This window comes from Notamacropus eugenii, chromosome 1 (genome assembly GCF_028372415.1).
Source record: "Notamacropus eugenii isolate mMacEug1 chromosome 1, mMacEug1.pri_v2, whole genome shotgun sequence".
Lineage (NCBI taxonomy): Eukaryota > Metazoa > Chordata > Mammalia > Diprotodontia > Macropodidae > Notamacropus > Notamacropus eugenii.
Genome location: NC_092872.1, coordinates 573,450,802 through 573,468,219, shown reverse-complemented (window position 1 = coordinate 573,468,219; position 17,418 = coordinate 573,450,802).

Below are 17,418 nucleotides of genomic sequence, written 5' to 3'. Positions count from 1 at the left end.
CATTTTTCCTAGTTTCACGTGCTAAGAGATTGTTTGCTTCTTCTGAGGATCCTACTGCTCCAGGATTTTTATGGGGAAATATTTTGTCGTCCTTTTAAGGTCAAGAAGGAGAGGGGAAGAGAGCGTTTACCAATCACTCTACCATTTTGGTTCCTGGAAGTTCAAGTACGTGATTTACGGACATTTAATCTGTGAGCTGATAGTCTCAGGAGCAGCTACTGCAGTTATGGGGGCTCCATGACTCTTACTTGCTTGGTTCTGCTAGACTTCTGTCCTGGGCTCATGTTCACAAGATTGCAGCCGCTGCCTCAGACAACCCAGGGCTTTCTGCTTGTCCTTGCTGTACCGGGATGCATTGGTACAGCCAGTGCACTGTACACTGTGTGCTCCTCCAGCCTTGCAGAACAGATCCTTCCCATCCACCTTCCAGTCTGTTCTAGGCTATGATCTGCCATAGTCTGTCTCCTTTTGGAATCTGCCCCTCCAAAATCTGGTCAGGTTCTCATTTTAGAGGTCTCTGAAGTAGTTTGTCTAAGAGTTTAGGTTAATTTCACTGCACTGTCTTGGCTCCAACCCCCTCCCCACCAAAAACATAAGCTTTTAACCTTAGGAAACGTTGATGTTATCTAAAAATTTGGGGCTTTGGGGCTCCTGACAGAATTCTTATATGGCTGTGCAACTCTTTATTTCATGACTATTTGACTTCCTTTTTTTTTTATGTTCCACAAATGTTTTGTATTACATTATTGTGCTTATATTAATTGAAGCTTCTAATAGTTTCCCATGCTCTCTCCTTTAATTCTTATTGGGTTTATTGGGTTATGTTTTGCTCTTATATTCAATATTTTATTCTTTTGAATTTACCATCGCTCTCAGTTTGACTTCTTCCCTGCATTCAGACTCCATAGTTGTTTCTCTGGATATGGATAGCATTTTCCATCATGGGTCTTTTGGAATTATCTTCAATCATTGGATTACTGAGAAAAACTAAGTCTATCAAAGTTGATCATCTTTGACCTATGAATGAGTAGCAGCTCCTCTCCTCTCTTCTCTTTTCTCTTCTCCTCCCCTCCCATCCCCTTCCCCCCTTCCTCTGGTGTTCTGCCCAGGAAAGTAAACCCCATGACCAAAAGCTGCCTTTTTTTCCTTTGGCTTTACTGGCTACATTTCTTGCTCAAAGATCAAGCCTTAAACTCAATTCACTCTGGAGCTCATAGACTGGACAACAAGTCCCCACCCACCTAGAACAGAATGAATGTAATAACTAAATAGTAATTGTTTCTTTTACCCAGGAACCCTGAGGGTCTTCCCCTCTCAGTTTTGTTTTCTTTTTGTTTAAAGGGTCCCTTGAGTAACTTAAAGAAGACTGTTCATTGAATGGGTAAGCTGCCAGACCCTCATAGCCCCCAGCTACCAACACCTTAGGCCCCAGTACACAAAGACAATGACCAGTCCCCTGGTCCCTAGCATAAGAAACTTAGAACAGTACCCCCCGTGCTCTAGCAGGAGAACTCAACTTTAAAAGCCAGGAAATTTGCAAACATGATAAGCAAAAAGCAAAAACTAACATTGACCATAGAGAATTATTATAGTGACTGATTAGATCAAAACTCAAACTCAGAAGAGGACAACAGTATAAATAAACCTACATCCAAAAGCTCAAAGGGGAATAAGAATTGGTCCCAAGCCTAAAAACTCTTCTTGGAAGAATTCAAGAAGTACTTTAAAAGTCAAATAAGAGAGAGAAGAAAAATTGGGGGGAAAATGAGAGGTATGGGGTAGTCAACAACTTAGAAAGGCAAGGGTGAAAATTGACTGAAGAAAAAAATTCCTTAAAAAATACAATTGCAAATGGAGAAACAATTCACTGAAGAAAACAACTCCATAAAAAGTAGAATTGGCTAAATGGAAAAGAAGGTACAAAAGCTAACTGAAAAAAAAATCCTTAAAAATTGGAATTGAGCAAATGGAAACTTGTTGTGTTTGTCCTTCGTTCTGGAAGAGGATCATGACATCAAGATGATGACGACTTGAAGTTGGCTTTGATTTGAGTGAGGTAGGGCTGTGCAAGATAGTCAACCTCACTTCCTTCTCCTGAGCCTTCTGTGTCCAGTGGACTGATATTCATCAGAATTAATGGAGACAGCACAGGATACAATGTTAGACCCTGACCCTTTCTGGTCCTAGAGGTGATATCTGACTTATACTGAGGCCAGATGGGGTTTTTATGCATTTCCCCAGGATTGCATTAAAGCATGGGTATGTCTAGCCACTGGAGGACACCTGCCCACCCTGGGCTGCATCAAAGCATATGATATTTCTTCGAGCTGGAATCTGCCAGTTTCCTTCTCTATGCTAAGACATGCGAGGCATCCTGGCACTGGTCTTTACCTGCTCTACCGCACTGAGGTTCAGGAGAGGTTTGCTGCAGGCTTTCTAGAATGCTTTCTTTCCTGAAATGGACTCCCCTTTTACCCAAGTGAAACAGGCCCTCTTGCCCAATCTTCCAGGCTTCTTGGGCTAAAAGACTGTTCTACCCCATCTTTCCATTGGCTCCATTGTTCCAGGATTTGTTCTTGGGTGATATTTTATGGCTCTCTAGAGGTGGATAATGGAGAGATAAAGCAATTTATTGCCTCCTCAGTCATCTTGGCTCCCTGAATTCCTGTTTATTAAATCTTAAAACTGTACCAAGGATTTTGGGAAATCCTGTACAATTCTACCCATCTCCCATTTATCTATTTTTAAAATAATATATTCCCCTCATACAATTCAAATCAAGAGTTCCATCCCACCAAAACTAAGTGATATCTCATAGATCAAATTTAGTCCCTTGCATTATGGCATCTGCACATTTATATGAAGTAATGAAAGATATCATGTAAGATTTTCTTGCAGAATCACTTTTAGATATTGTATATAGTGAATTACATTTCTCTCTCTTTTTAAAATTTCCTCCTCTTTAATTATTCATGCTTTTGATTTTCTATGATGCTAGAATTACCAAATCAATGTGAGTAAGTGCTGTTGTTGCTGTTGCTGTTTTTTTCTCCACTATCTCCTTTTTTTCTGTTTGTAGAGGTCTTTAGGGTTTGTCAGCTTCAAAAAAACTAAAAATATATTTCGACACAATTATTTTCCTTTGTAATTCCATTATTTTCCTATATGTATTTGTATATACACATATGTATGTGTGTGTATATATATATATGTGTGTGTATGTATATACATGCACACACATACACACATAATATTTGTGTACACACACATACACACACACTATTCTAGGGAAGAGTCTATATGCTTCAAAGGTGTCCATGACATGAAAAAGGTAAAGAATTCCTAATTTAAAGCCTTCTTGATTAGATTTAAAAAGCTCAGGGTAAACTTTATTTTTTATCATTATCCATTGGGCACACTTCATTCCCTACCAATGACTATTCTTATATTTTAAATCACTACAAAACTCATTCTCAGAAGTGATCTTATAAGCCAGAAGTGCATTTCCTTAACCTACCTTTTTTCTTATACTCCCCTACTTTCAATCAGCAGTAGTGATTATGTGCCATTCATGTTTCCCAAAGTCTTTATTTTAATGTTCATTACTTCATACTCTTTAGTAATATTTCTTACTTTCCTTCTGGTGATATAATCTGCTACAATGAATCACAAAAAGTGGGCAGATGATAATCAGAGTTGATAATCATTAGGAAACTCTTCTCTCTTTCTCTCTCTCTCTCTCTCTCACACACACACACACACACACACATACACACACACACACATATACACAAGCACATTTTTGTTGTTCATTCACTTCAGTTGTATCTATTTGTGACTCAGTTTGAGATTCCAATATTTCAAGGAATACACAATGGTCTCTAATAACCTGGTGTGTAGAATTGCCTTCCTCTAACACATTCACGATTTCTTGTAGAATGCTGACAATCTTGCATTTTCCTTTTACAAGTATTTCACATGCTATTTTCAGGAGCTCCAATCAACAAGAAAATCAATAAGCATTTATTATGTGTCTAGTGTTTCCATGTACTGTGCAAAGCACTGAGTATACAAAGCAAAGCAAAGCAAATGAAGAAAACAAAACAGACATAAGTCCCTTTTCTCAAAGGGCATACTTTGGGAGATTATAGTATGATCTTCCTGACCCTCTATATTTCTACAAAGTAAGGCTCATGATTCTGGTTTTCTTTTAATTATTTTGGGTAACTGCTCTGGCTAATTATCTATGTACTTATCTATAAACATGAATATAATGATATTCATCCAGCTGATTTTGATGTCTTTGGGCAGTAGTCTAACCCCATGAAGGAGGTATGTGTTGCTTAACTTAATCAATAGAGAGAACCAATAGAAAACAGCACGCAGACACAGAAACACAGACACAGACACAGACACACACACACACACATATGCACACCACAAGCACACACAGACACCTAAGGGAAAAAGACAAAACCTGATTATCTTGTTCTCCAGAATCTTCCTTTCCATCCCTGGACACAGGGTCTTTTATCCCTCAAACAATCAATAAGCATTTACTAATGGCAACCAAATGTCAGACACTAGACTAAGGAATAGAGGAACAAAGAGAGGGAGAAGACATTCTTTGTCATTGAGGAGCTTGGTCTCTAACAAGGTTTGATTGACTTGATTGATAGTAGAACAGATGATACAAAAGCACAAGACGGTATTCATTGTCTCATGAGCTACACATATCTTTTATTTTCATTTTGATGTTTCTCTTAGAATTTTTCCTTTCCTTCTCATAATAGTGGACTTTTTGCTTCTGTATTTTCTGTTTATTAATTCAGTTTCCTTTCCATAGCACCAATTTAAAAAAAAATATTTTGTTTTTAACATAATTAATTTGTTTTGTTATTCCAAATTCAGTCTTCCCAACCCCCCCCCCCCCAGAAAGGCAATCAGTATGATATCAATTATACACATGAAATCTTGCAAAACATTTCCATATTAGATACATAACCAAAAAGGAAAGAAAAATAAAACTCAAAAATTGTACACGGATTTGCAATGAACTCATCTTCCTCTTTCTCTCTCTGGGGGTGAACACTGTTTTTGATCACGAGTCCTTTGGATTGCCTTGAGCCATTGTTTTGATTGGGGTAGCTAATTATTTCAGAGTTGACCATCATTATAATATTGCTATTACTGTGTACAATGATCTTCTGATTCTGCTCCATTCTCACTGCATCAACTTATGTCTTCCCAGGTTTTTCTGAAATCATTTTGCTCACCATTTCTTTTTTTCTCAGCTTTCATTCTTATATTTAGTATTTTCCCCCAGTTATATGTAAAAACAAGTCTCAACATTTGTTGTGAAAACTTTACTTTCTAAATCCTCCCCAATCCTCCCTCCCTACACCCCCTCGATGAGAAAGCAAGCTGCTTGATATTGATTATACATGTGCAGTCGTGCAAAATATATCCATAATAGTCATGTTGTGAAATAAAACAGACAAAAAATTTTAAGAAAAATAAATTTAAAAAAAGTATGCTTCAATCTGTGTTCAGATACCATCAGTTTTTTCTCTGGGGATGGAAAGCATTTTTCAACATGTCCTTCAGAGTTATCTTGGATTGTTGTATTGCTGAGAGTTGTTGTCATTCACAGCTGATCATCCTACAATATTGCTGTAATTTTATAAAGAGTACATTTCATTTTCCATCAGCGCATGCAAGTCTTTCCAGGTTTTTCTGAGAGCATACTGCTCAACATATCTTATAGTAAAATATTTTTCCATCAATAATCACATACCACAACCATTCACATCAGCCGCATCAACCATTCCTCAATTGATAGGAATCCCCTCAATTTCCAATTCTTTGCCCCAGAAAAAAGATGCTATAAATATTTTTGTGCATATAGGTCCTTTTCCTTTATCTCTTTTGGTATACCCAACTAGTAGTGGTATTGCTATGTCAGTGGGTATGCATGGTTTTATAATCCTTTTTGCATAGTTTCAAATTAATCTATGGAATGCTTGAAACAGTTTACAACTTTACCAACAGTGCATTAATTACTTGTTTTTTCCCACATCTCCTCCAACATTTGTCATTTACCTTTGCTGTCTTATTAGTCAATCTAAAGGTATGAGGTAGTACCTCAGAATTGTTTTAATTTCCATTTCTCCAGGCAATAGTGAGTTAGTGTATTTTTCTTATTGGCTATAGATATTTTGATTGCTTCATCTGATGACTAATCATTTTTTGGATCATTTATAAATTGAGGAATCTCTCTCTTTTTATAAATTTGACTTAGCTCTCTATATGTTTGAGAAACAAGACCTTTATCAGAACAACTTGCTTCAGTTTTTCTTCACAGCTACTACTGCTGACTTTATTTCCCTCCATCATATCCTTCCACATTATTTATTCTATTCTTTCTTTCCATTCACCCTGTGTCCCCTCAAAAGTGTTTTACTTTTGACTTCTCCTCTCCCCCAATTTGCCCTCTTTTCTATCACAACCCATCTTCTCTTATCTTCTTTCCTTCCTACTTTCCTGTAGGGTTAGATTAATTTCTATACCCACGTGTGTGTATACTATTCACCCTTACAGTGAATTCAAATAAGAGTAAGATTCACTCACTTCCCCTCACCAGCCCCATCTTTTCCTTCACTATAAAAGCTTTTCATTGCTCTTTCATCTGAGATAATTTAACTCATTCTATCTCTCCCTTTCCCTTTCTCCTGGCACATTTTGCCCACACCCCTTAATTTTATTTTTTAGATATCATCCTTTCATATTCAACTCACATCGCTACCCTCTGTCTATATGTACTTTTTATAGCTACCCTAGTAATTAGAAAGGTCTTATGAGTTTCAAATGTCATCTTCCCATGTAGGAATTAAACAGCTTAAATTTATTGAGTCCCTTTTGTTTTTCCTTTCCTCTTTACCTTCTCATGTTTCTCTTGAATCTTCTATTTGAAAGTCAAATTTTATATTCAGTTCTGGTCAATTTCATCAAAAATGTTTGGAATTACTGTATCTAAATGAATATCTATTTTCCCCCTCATGAACTGTACTCAGTTTTGCTGAGTAGCTGATTCTTGGTTGTAATCCTAGTTCATTTGACCTCTGGAATGTCACATTCCAAGCACTCTGATCCCATAAAGTAGAAGCTTTTAAATCTTGTGTTATCCTTACTTTGACTTCACGTTACATGAATTGTTTCTGGCTGCTTGTAATATTTTCTTCTTGATCTGAGAACTCTGGATTTTGACTACAATATCCTTGAGAGTTTTCATTTTGGAATCTCTTTCAGGAGGTCATTGGTAGATTCTTTCAATTTCTATTTTATACTCTGGTTCTAGAATATCAAAGAAGTTTTCCTTGATAATTTCTTGAAAGATGATGTCTAGTCTCTCTCTCTCTCTCTCTCTCTCTCTCTCTCTCTCTCTCTCTCTCTCTCCCTCTCTCTCTCTCTCTCTCTCTCTCTCCCCCTCCCATGGCTTTCAGGCAGTCCAATCATTTTAAAACTATTTCTCCTGGGTCTATTTTCAACATCAGTAATTTTTCCGGTGAGATATTTCGCGTTGTCTCTCCATCTTCTTATAGCACTCCAGTATTCCATCACAATTATATACTACAACTCCAGTTAATGAGCATGCCTTGAATTTTCAATTCTTTACTATCACAAAAAGACTGCAACACCAAATTCTAAAGAAATACTTTGGTGTGCCTTAGTAAGACAATAGTGGAGAATCATAACAGTAAGTGCTAAAAGTTGTTAAGAAGGCAAATAGAGGATAAGTTGGAATAATCTACATACCAAAGATTTCTTACATCAGTCCTTACCCTACACTATTGAAATGAGAGCTGTTGTGGACATTGCAGCATAGATGTAATGTTTTCCTGGAACAGTAGAACTTTATCAGGGAAAGCCAGAAGTTGAAACTTGTTACCTAGAAAATGAATATTTGTACTTATTGCACTCTCACCTTTGTTTTCACACATGGCAGGTGTTCAATCTGCTTTATCAGCTTTACTCTTTGTCTTGATAGCTGAAGGATCACGTGTTCTATGATGATAACTGGAAATCAGAATCTAATTCTTAGTTTCAGAGTTTTTGCTGCTTGCCTTTATGGATTTGGGAAAATCAAAGTAATTCTTCTCTCCCTACACTAAAAAAAGAAAAATGACCCACACTGGGCTCTCTGGGTATATTCATGAATGATTAAACAATCATTTATACTGTTTATAAAATGTTAGTATTAAAATGTCATTGGACACAAATCCATTCAACTGACTTGTTTCAAATGCTTCCAACATATAAGAGTAGGCCTATAATTAGACTGAAATAATAAATATGACCTTTTTATATTTCTTTATTTTAAAAAAATGGTACTAGTAATGGCCTGTGGTTACTTTGAATCATGGGCTATTTTTGAGACTTAAAAAGCTATATTGCCCTGGGTTTCAGAGAACCATTCATCTTCATTAGGAGCTGTTTAAATCTTCACTTAAGATTCAAATCATACATAAGTCATCTGATTCTCCTAATCTTGAATAGCAATCCAAACCATGCTAATCCCACAGAGTATTAAGGCAGTGCAAGGCCTTATTCTATGATGTACTCTCTTTTATACCTGCTTGTAGTCATCATTTACTCTCTGGACTTCTAAAATTGCACCCTCTGGGACAGCTTTGGATCAGGCCACAAGAACAAATCTAAAAGCATTCATTAAGCTGCAGTGATTAGGTTAGAGAAAAAAGAAAAACAAAGGGCAACTGAGTAAGAGAGGCAATGTGATATGGTAAAAAATAATATTAGATTTGTAGTTTAAGGACAGGTTCAGATCTCACTTCTGTCACTGCCTATATGACACTCTGTAACTCACTCAGTCTATTAGACCTTCCTTCAGTTTCCTCATGTGTGAAATGACAGGTTTGGTCCAGGTGTTTTCTAAGGTCTTCTCTAAATCCAAGTTCAAGATCTTATGATCCTTAAATTTCACTTTTATGGAGAGTCACCTGTGTGGGATAAATGAAACTAATAGATGGGAGATTTCTATGAGGAAGTCATTCAATTTAATTAAAAACCATTTCAAGATCTTCTCCTGAAGAGTTTATACATACACACACACACACACACACACACACATATATGTATATGTTTATACATACGTATACATTTATAAATACATACTATGCTAAAATGTATATTTTAGTATGTATAGACATATTCACATACTTACATATATACTTGCTTAAGTATGTACATATTGTATACATATAACCACACCCATACTTCCACAGACACACACGGAGTTATCCTGATTTTGAATTCCCCACTCTAACACTTACTAATTTTGTGAACACAAGTAGATCACTTTACTTTGTAAGTCTCAATCTTCCCACCCACAAGGTTGACACGATCACATGTATGCAACTTATGTTACAAGATTTTGATGAGTAAAGTGACTTGCAAAACTTAAACTTAAAATTTGTCAGGTACTAGCTTTTTGTTATGTAGACATTTTGTTTGCTGAAAGAGAGAGAAAAAGGACAACTGTATAGAACATTAGGAAAAAACAGCTTAAGAATAAATACAATCCACGACACACAAATGATTGAAATAAAATATGATTATTCTGAGTGGACTGGAGAGACAACAAACTCTTTGATGGACAAAAACCCTACCTGAAAGTTGGGACAACTGCAAAGGATTTTGTCCACCACGTTATTTGCCTGTTGGAAACAGGTCACTCTGTTTTCAGGGTTTTAAAGTAAATAGCTGAAAATTTGCAAATCATAGAGCTGCATATAGACTTTGAGAAAATTTGTATATTGTGTGCTTCTGTCATACCCAGTAGAGCTGTGTGTGTTTTCAAACTGAGTTTAGAGTTGACTTTAACTCATGAGAAAGCCTTGATTTGAGGTATTAAATGTCTGATGAAGACAAAAGATGAGAACATGAAAATCAAAAAGTCATAAGAATAAGGGACAGCAGGAAGAAGAGAATCGCGAAGTAAGAGATGCTGGGTGGAGTTAAATTAGCTTAGATGGCTGAATGAAGACAGATTCTGCAAGTGTTGCTCTCAGAGGAGAGCACTTTAGAAGCTAAAGTGTTTTAGGAGCTGGTTGAAGAAAGCAAAATGCTCCTGATGAAGATCAAGGTAGGTTTATAAGTTCATATTCTTCCTGTAACGTTTACAATTTGAAAGAGGAAAATCTATGTGGGGTGCCTGATACCCTAAGTTTTCTCTTTAGTTTGAGACAGGAGAAAGGCAAAGTTTGCAAGTTCTTTTCCTGGCAGTGATAATAATGTTGCATTTTTGCTGAAAGAGCTTAATATTTTTTGAATGTCCTGCTAAGAGCAGACATGTGCCAAAGATGCTAAAGAAGACTGATATTTCTCAAGAGTGACAGAGAAATGATTTTGCTCATCAAGTGGTATGTCTTTAAGCTGCTTTTTTTAATTTATAAGAGGAACTCTTCTTTTTAAGTAGTTTATTTTTCTGTAGTTTATGAAAAAATGATATTCATTTTACAGCTCTGAGCTCCAAATTCTCTTCCGTTTTCTCTCACCATGCTTCCTATGAGTCATTGAGAAAGCAAGCGATTCAATATACTATATATGTGTAATATATTATATATATGCATATATAATATATTACATATACATATAGTCATATAAAACATATCCATAAGAGTCATGTTGTGAAATAAAACAGACAAAAGATTCAAAAACAAAATAAAGATTAAAAAAAGCATGCTAAAATTTGTATTCAGACAACGTCAGTTCTTTGTCTGTGGATGGACAGAATTTTTCATAAGCCCTTCAGAGTTGTCTTGGATCATTTGTACTGCAGAGATTAAATCATTCATAGCTGATCATCCTACAATATTGCTGTTACATTGTACACACTACATTTCACTTTGCGTCAACTCATATAAGTCTTTGTAAGTTTCTCTGAGAACATCCTGCTCATCATTTCTTATAGTACAATAGTCTTCTATCATAATCTCATATCACAACTTGTTCAGCCATTCCCAAATTACTGGGCATCCCTTTAATTTATAATTCATTGCCTTCAGAAAAGAGTTACTCTAAATATTTTTTGCACATATAGGTCCTTTTTCTTTTTTAAATCTCTTTTAAATTATGGACCTGGTAGTAATATGCATAGTTTTATAGGTCTTTGGGCAAATTTTCAAATTGCTGTACAGAATGGTTGAATTGGTTCACCAACAGTGTATTAATATCTCATTTTTTCCATATCCCCTCCAACATTTGTCATTTACCTTTGCTGTCCTATTATCCCATCCAATATGTATGAGGTAGTACCTCAGAATTGTTTTAATTAGTATTTCTCTAATCAATAATGAGTTAGAGTGTTTTTTTCATATGGCTACAGATAGCTTTTATTTCTTTCTCTAAAAAGTGATTATGTCTTTTGATCATTAGTCAGTTGGGGAATGGGTCTTATTTTCATATATTTGACTCACTTCTCTATATGTTTGACAAATGAGGCCCTTATCAGAGAAATTTGTTTAAAAATATGTTTTGCAAGTGCTATTGCTAACCTTATTTCACTCTATCCTACCCTCCATTTATCCTATTTTCTCTCTCCTTGTAACAGACCCTCCTCAAAAGTGTTTTGCTTCTGACTACATCCTCTCCCTCAATTTGCCCTCCCTTCTATCACCCCCTCCTCTTCTCTCCATTTCCCCTACTTTCCTATAAAATGAGAGATTTATTATTGAGTGAATATGTTATTCACTCTTTGAGTCAATTCAGATAAGAATAAGGTTCATTCACTTCCCTTCACCAATCCCCTCTTTTTCTCCACTGTAAAAGCTTTTTTCTTGCCTCTTTTATGTGAAATAATTTTTGTCATTCTACCTGTCCCTTTCCCTTTCCCCCGGTACAAGCATTTGGATGGATCTGGAAGAGAGCTCAAATGAACCCTTGCCTTTTCTCTACCATCTTGTCTCCACACCCAAGATGTTTCTTCAAAGATACCATGAATATCAAGGTCTACAGTGAAGAATTTTGAATTGCCCCAGGTACATGAGAGAGATGAACCTCATATTGTACCTTCCATGTAGGTTTTTGAAATTGTGCGCCTATTCTGTCCAGCATTTATGGATGCTGAGTACATTTTTGGGAGAGTTTATTCCAAATTTATGAGTGGATTTTGCATTTAAAATTATTACCTTTTCTTCATTTTGAGTAAATATTGTGATGATTAATTTCACATAAAGTAAATATTTTATGTTTAGAGATGTTTTCATTGTGAGTAATATTGGCTAAATGAGAAGCACAAAAATGATCACTCACAATGGTCAATAGCAGTATTGCATTTTTCCCTCCCTGGGTTATCCATTTTATATATATCCATATATAAAAATATATCCATATTTTTATCCTTAAAATTGAACAATAATAGTATATTGGTGGCAGTAGTCAGCCTCTGGACAAATGGATGTTAATATAAGTTGAGGTAAGTGAGTATTATGTGTCTAAGATAAGTGGATTGGCAGGTAACTTATGTAGGTTATTTATGATATGAAAATATGCTCTAATTTTATTTAACCTTCCTATGCTTAAAGAATTTGAAGTGGATTACACTTCAAAGTGGCTTTACTGCAAATAGTTCAGTAAGTACTAAGTAAAAACCATACGAGAGCACATTTTGAAGGAAGTACTCAGTGGGGGAGGGGACGGGGTGTATGATTAGGCACCATGGAGGAGTAGGTGACTCAGTTGGACATTGACTTGCTCTAAATTCCTGGCAACTAAGGTAAAAATGATTAAATATGGGTGGCATTGTTTTGATTATCTGAAACAAAGCACAGAAATCCCCAAAATAATTAATTTGTTCCTTGGCTATTCCTGACTCTCTTGTCCAATCTAAAAATAAACAACCATCATTAAAGCCCTCCTTTGATGCCTTCTTCATGGTGATATGGAAGTGTTTCTAGTTTTTTAAAAATCACTAAATTAATCTAATCATACCGAACTAGAAAGCTTTAAAGTATTGGTCTTGTGCTGTATTATGTTTGTTCTTTGAGAAACGGACTAATTCAGATGATGGATTTCCATATTGGCCACAATAACTTATGCTATTATGTTAAGTCTACTAAAATATTTGAAGGTTGTCTCCATCATTAGTGAAAGAACACTGATGAATATGAAATTCTGGATCTTTGAAGTATTAAGGTAAAATAGAAAGCATATTTGAGTTTGCTAGAGTTGGGATCTGCTCTCATTTTATATAGATCAAGCCCATCTTGTCATTTTTTGAGGGTGCTATCTTCAAGGATGAGAAAGGATACTCAGAGATCAGCAGTGACATCCGCATCTGGACTATCTTTAAGGCCAAAGCAAGAGGACTAAATTTATTATTCAATTCATATATAAGCAGGTATATTCATTCATTCCTTCAATAAACATTTATTGAAAGTCTACTAAATATCAAATAGTATGGGACTACAGTGGGGAAGAAAGGTTCAGTCCTGTCTCTTAAGGAACTTACTTTCTATTGGAGGAAACAATGCCATGTAATTTTAGTGAGGAAAGTAACCAACAGCTGGAGGAATAATGATAAAAAGATAGGCTTTCATTCTGTAGTTTGTAGTACTTGAGTGAAGCTTTGAAAAATTTTAGGAATTCCATGAGGTAGAGATGAGGAAGTCTTTTTTTATGGTCCAGGGGTCCAGCCCATGCAAAGGCAAAAAAGAAAAAGAAAAAAAAAAGAAAAAAAAGAAAAAGAAAAACGAGCAATGGAATGTTTTGTACAAAGGGTGGCAAATAGGCCAATTTTACTGTAAAATAGAGGATGTGAATAGAGTAATGTGCAAAAGTCTGAAATGTAGATTGGATGAAGAGGTTAAAGTCTTTAAAATACAATCAGAGGAGTTTGCATTTTGTCATGGAGGCAACATGGAAACCTTTTAGCTTCCTGAACAATTGAATGACATACTGATATGTATAGTGCTATATATGAATTACTAGGTACAAAGTAAAATTTTTAAATTCGTTGGTAAACAATAAACCTCATAACTTTTTATATCCTAAAAGCTGTTTATTATGTAATATCTTCCTCTTTCTGTAGCCATTTGTATTACATAATTTGAAATTGAGTTTATAAGATTTTGAAGCATAAACATAATCTTTCATCCTGAAACTACAAATTGCATTGGATATGAAATGTACTTTTGAAAAGTAGTCCATTTTTCCAAATTCTAGCCTTGACTGTAGCCTATAGATGTTTGATTAATTCAATAATTGAATCAATTGAAACCCAAATTAGGTTTATATCCAAATCTTAGATATATTTCCTAATATTTCAGAATGTCTGATGTTAGAAAATTTTATTGCCATATTCTATCTTCATTTTGGAATTTCTATAATCGACAATACTTCTGTTTTTCAAAGTATCAATATTTTATGAGATTTTCATTACTGCTTCAGAGAGCTCAAGACTTCCAGGCTCACTAGATATGCAAGATTTCTAAAACGTTGCTTTTTTGAGGAAGAGATGTTTCATACTCTGATGACAATCTTAAAAACTTTTCTAGACTTCATTTGACAATTATTTTGGTATAACACTGAATCTACAAGTGTTTTTCAAGAAAATTACTTTTATCAGTCTTGAATATTCAGTCGATATTTCTTTGTCTAAGGCAAGAGTTTTTTTCTTCATAGTAAAAATTGATAGTTCTCCCTTCCTCCCTTCCTCCCTCTGTCTCTCTCTCCTTCTCTCTCTGTCTCTGTCTCTCTCTGTCTCTCTGCCTCTCTGTCTCTGTCTCTGTCTCTCTCTGTGTGTGTTTATACTGCTTTTCTTACTATTATTCTAACTATTGAGGAATCAATAATAATCTCACCAGCTGCCTCATCTCTGCAAAAGCCTTTGCTTGTTTTTTAAGAAATATTAGACTAAAGAATAGCTAATTTTTTTAGAGACTTTTTGCATATGATTTCTGTTCTTGTTGTTTTGCATTCAACTACAATAATTGTTTTATTTCATTGCAAGAAAAAATGTTTCTCTGGATTTGAATGATCCTTAAGATGCTTAACACCATAGTAACTGCCATAGCAATGCTTCTAAGTCATTGAAGTGTGCCCTTTATAACATTTCCACATTTTCTTTGAATAATAAACATTTTGAAAAAAAACACATTATGAACAGCATAATGAAAGACAGTAATGACACACATATTCATGGCACAACATCCAGAAACTGAGGTCAGTTATTTGAGTCACCCCAGTTAGCAACAATAGAAGACCATACACAATCACAAATATCATGAAATGAAACTACCTCAAAATTATGGCTTGTCCCCACTGTATGTATGCATATGTCACAATAAGAATATTTCACTAACTGATAAATGATTATTTATTTTTGTCTTGTACACACTTTGCTCCCTGGTCCTTCAGAACAGTGACTTTCTCAACTAATATGCTTTCTTTATAACTTCACACATTCCCCATGGTTTTTGCAAAATGGTATCAGACAATGACCAAAACTTGAAAGGTAATGGTTATGTTGAAATCATGGTTCCCAGAATAAACTGATCAAGCTTTGGATAAAGAAAATATTGTTCTGTCACCATATCTGAGTCACAGAATCACATGTGAAAACTAAAGTGTTTCTACCTAAGCAAAACCTCTTCCATGTACAATTATAACTATATACACCAGGTTTGGTTCATTAGTTTAGTCTAAGTTTTTTCATTTCATTTTGTTTTGTTTTAAGGGATTTATATAAGGAATTCTACTTAGGTCAGTGATAAATCAATGGAAATACTTAAAAAAAACAATAAACACTGAGAACCATTTTGTCAAATTAGAAGGACAAGGCAAAGGAAAACAAGAAGATAGGAAAGTTAGAAATTGAAATGCTTCAGGGGGAAATAAAAATCATACCTATGTTGTATTTTGCTTTTTTCCCCTTTTCCTATTTCTTCTGATAACTGTCAGACATCATCAAACTTGTATATCCTGGGAGGTCACTTGCTTCCCTGCTGAAAGACTGATTAACACAATATAAAGTGAAGCATATTTTCCTTCCTTCCTTCCTTCCTTCCTTCCTTCCTTCCTTCCTTCCTTCCTTCCTTCCTTCCTTCCTTCCTTCCTTCCTTCCTTCCTTCTTTCCTTCCTTCCTTCCTTCCTTCCTTCTTTCCTTAATGGTAATGAAGTTTTTTATATGATTACACATGTATAACCTATTTAAGATTGTTCACCATCTCAGAGAGGGAGGAGTTGAGGGAAGAATATTATCTGAAACTTACAAATAAACAATAAATGTTAAAAATTGTCTTCACAGTAATTTGGAGAATATAAAACATTTTATTTGAAGAAAGAGGCTAGGATATGGCAGAGTACAAGCAGAGACTTGCTAGCACTCTCCCCCTATGGCCAGCCAAATAACTGTAAAAAATGACTCTGAACAAATTGTGGACCTGCAGAACCCACAGAATGACTGAATGAAATAAATCTCCAGCCCAAAACAACCTGAAAGTTCAATGGGAAGTGTCTTTTGCATCTGGCAGGGAGCAGAGCACAATGTAGTGTGGACCACCCCTGCATAGACTGGACTTGAGAAGGCTTCAGGGGAACTGAGTCTGTGACACTTGTGGTGGTTTCCAAGCTTCACAACCCCAAAATGCCTAGGACAAATTTGAAAGCCAATGGAAAAAACCTGTCTGAGCTGTGTCAGAGAGTACAGTGGTAGGTGCCCCAACCCCAGGGCAGTGGAGGGGGTGGAGCAACCCCGGGCAGCCACAGCAGCAGCAGCAGCAGGAGCAGGGGCTGCTGTGGTTGCTATTTCTGAAGCTTTACACCCACAGATTGTGGGGGATGGAGCAGTTGACAGTACACCCCCTCCCCCTTCCCACTAGAAATAGAGAACTACCTTGACAAAGATCTAAAAAGTCAAGTAAATGACTGGAGAAATGAAAAAAAAAACAGAAAAAGAATCAGAATATAGAATTTTACTTTGGTGATAGGGAAGACCAAAATATACAAACAGAAGAAGACAGCAAAGTCAAAGCTTCTACATCCAAAGAAAAATATAAATTGGTCTCAGGCCACAGAAAAGCTGAAAAAAGATTTTGAAGATCAAGAAAGATAGGAAGAGGAAAACTTAGAAAGAGAAATGAGAAGCTTGCAAGAAAATAGTGAAAAATGAGTCAACTGCTTGCTAAAGGGGAAGCAAAAATTGCTGAAGAAAATAGTGCTGTAAAAAATTAACTAACCCAAATCGCAAAAAAGATCCAAAAAGCCAATTAGGTTAAAAGAACGCCTTAAAAAGCAGAGTTGGTCAGATGGAAAAGGAGGTCCAAAAGCTCACTGAAAAAAAAATAATTCCTTAAAGATTAAAATGGAGAAGTTGAAAGGTAATGACTTTATGAAAAATCA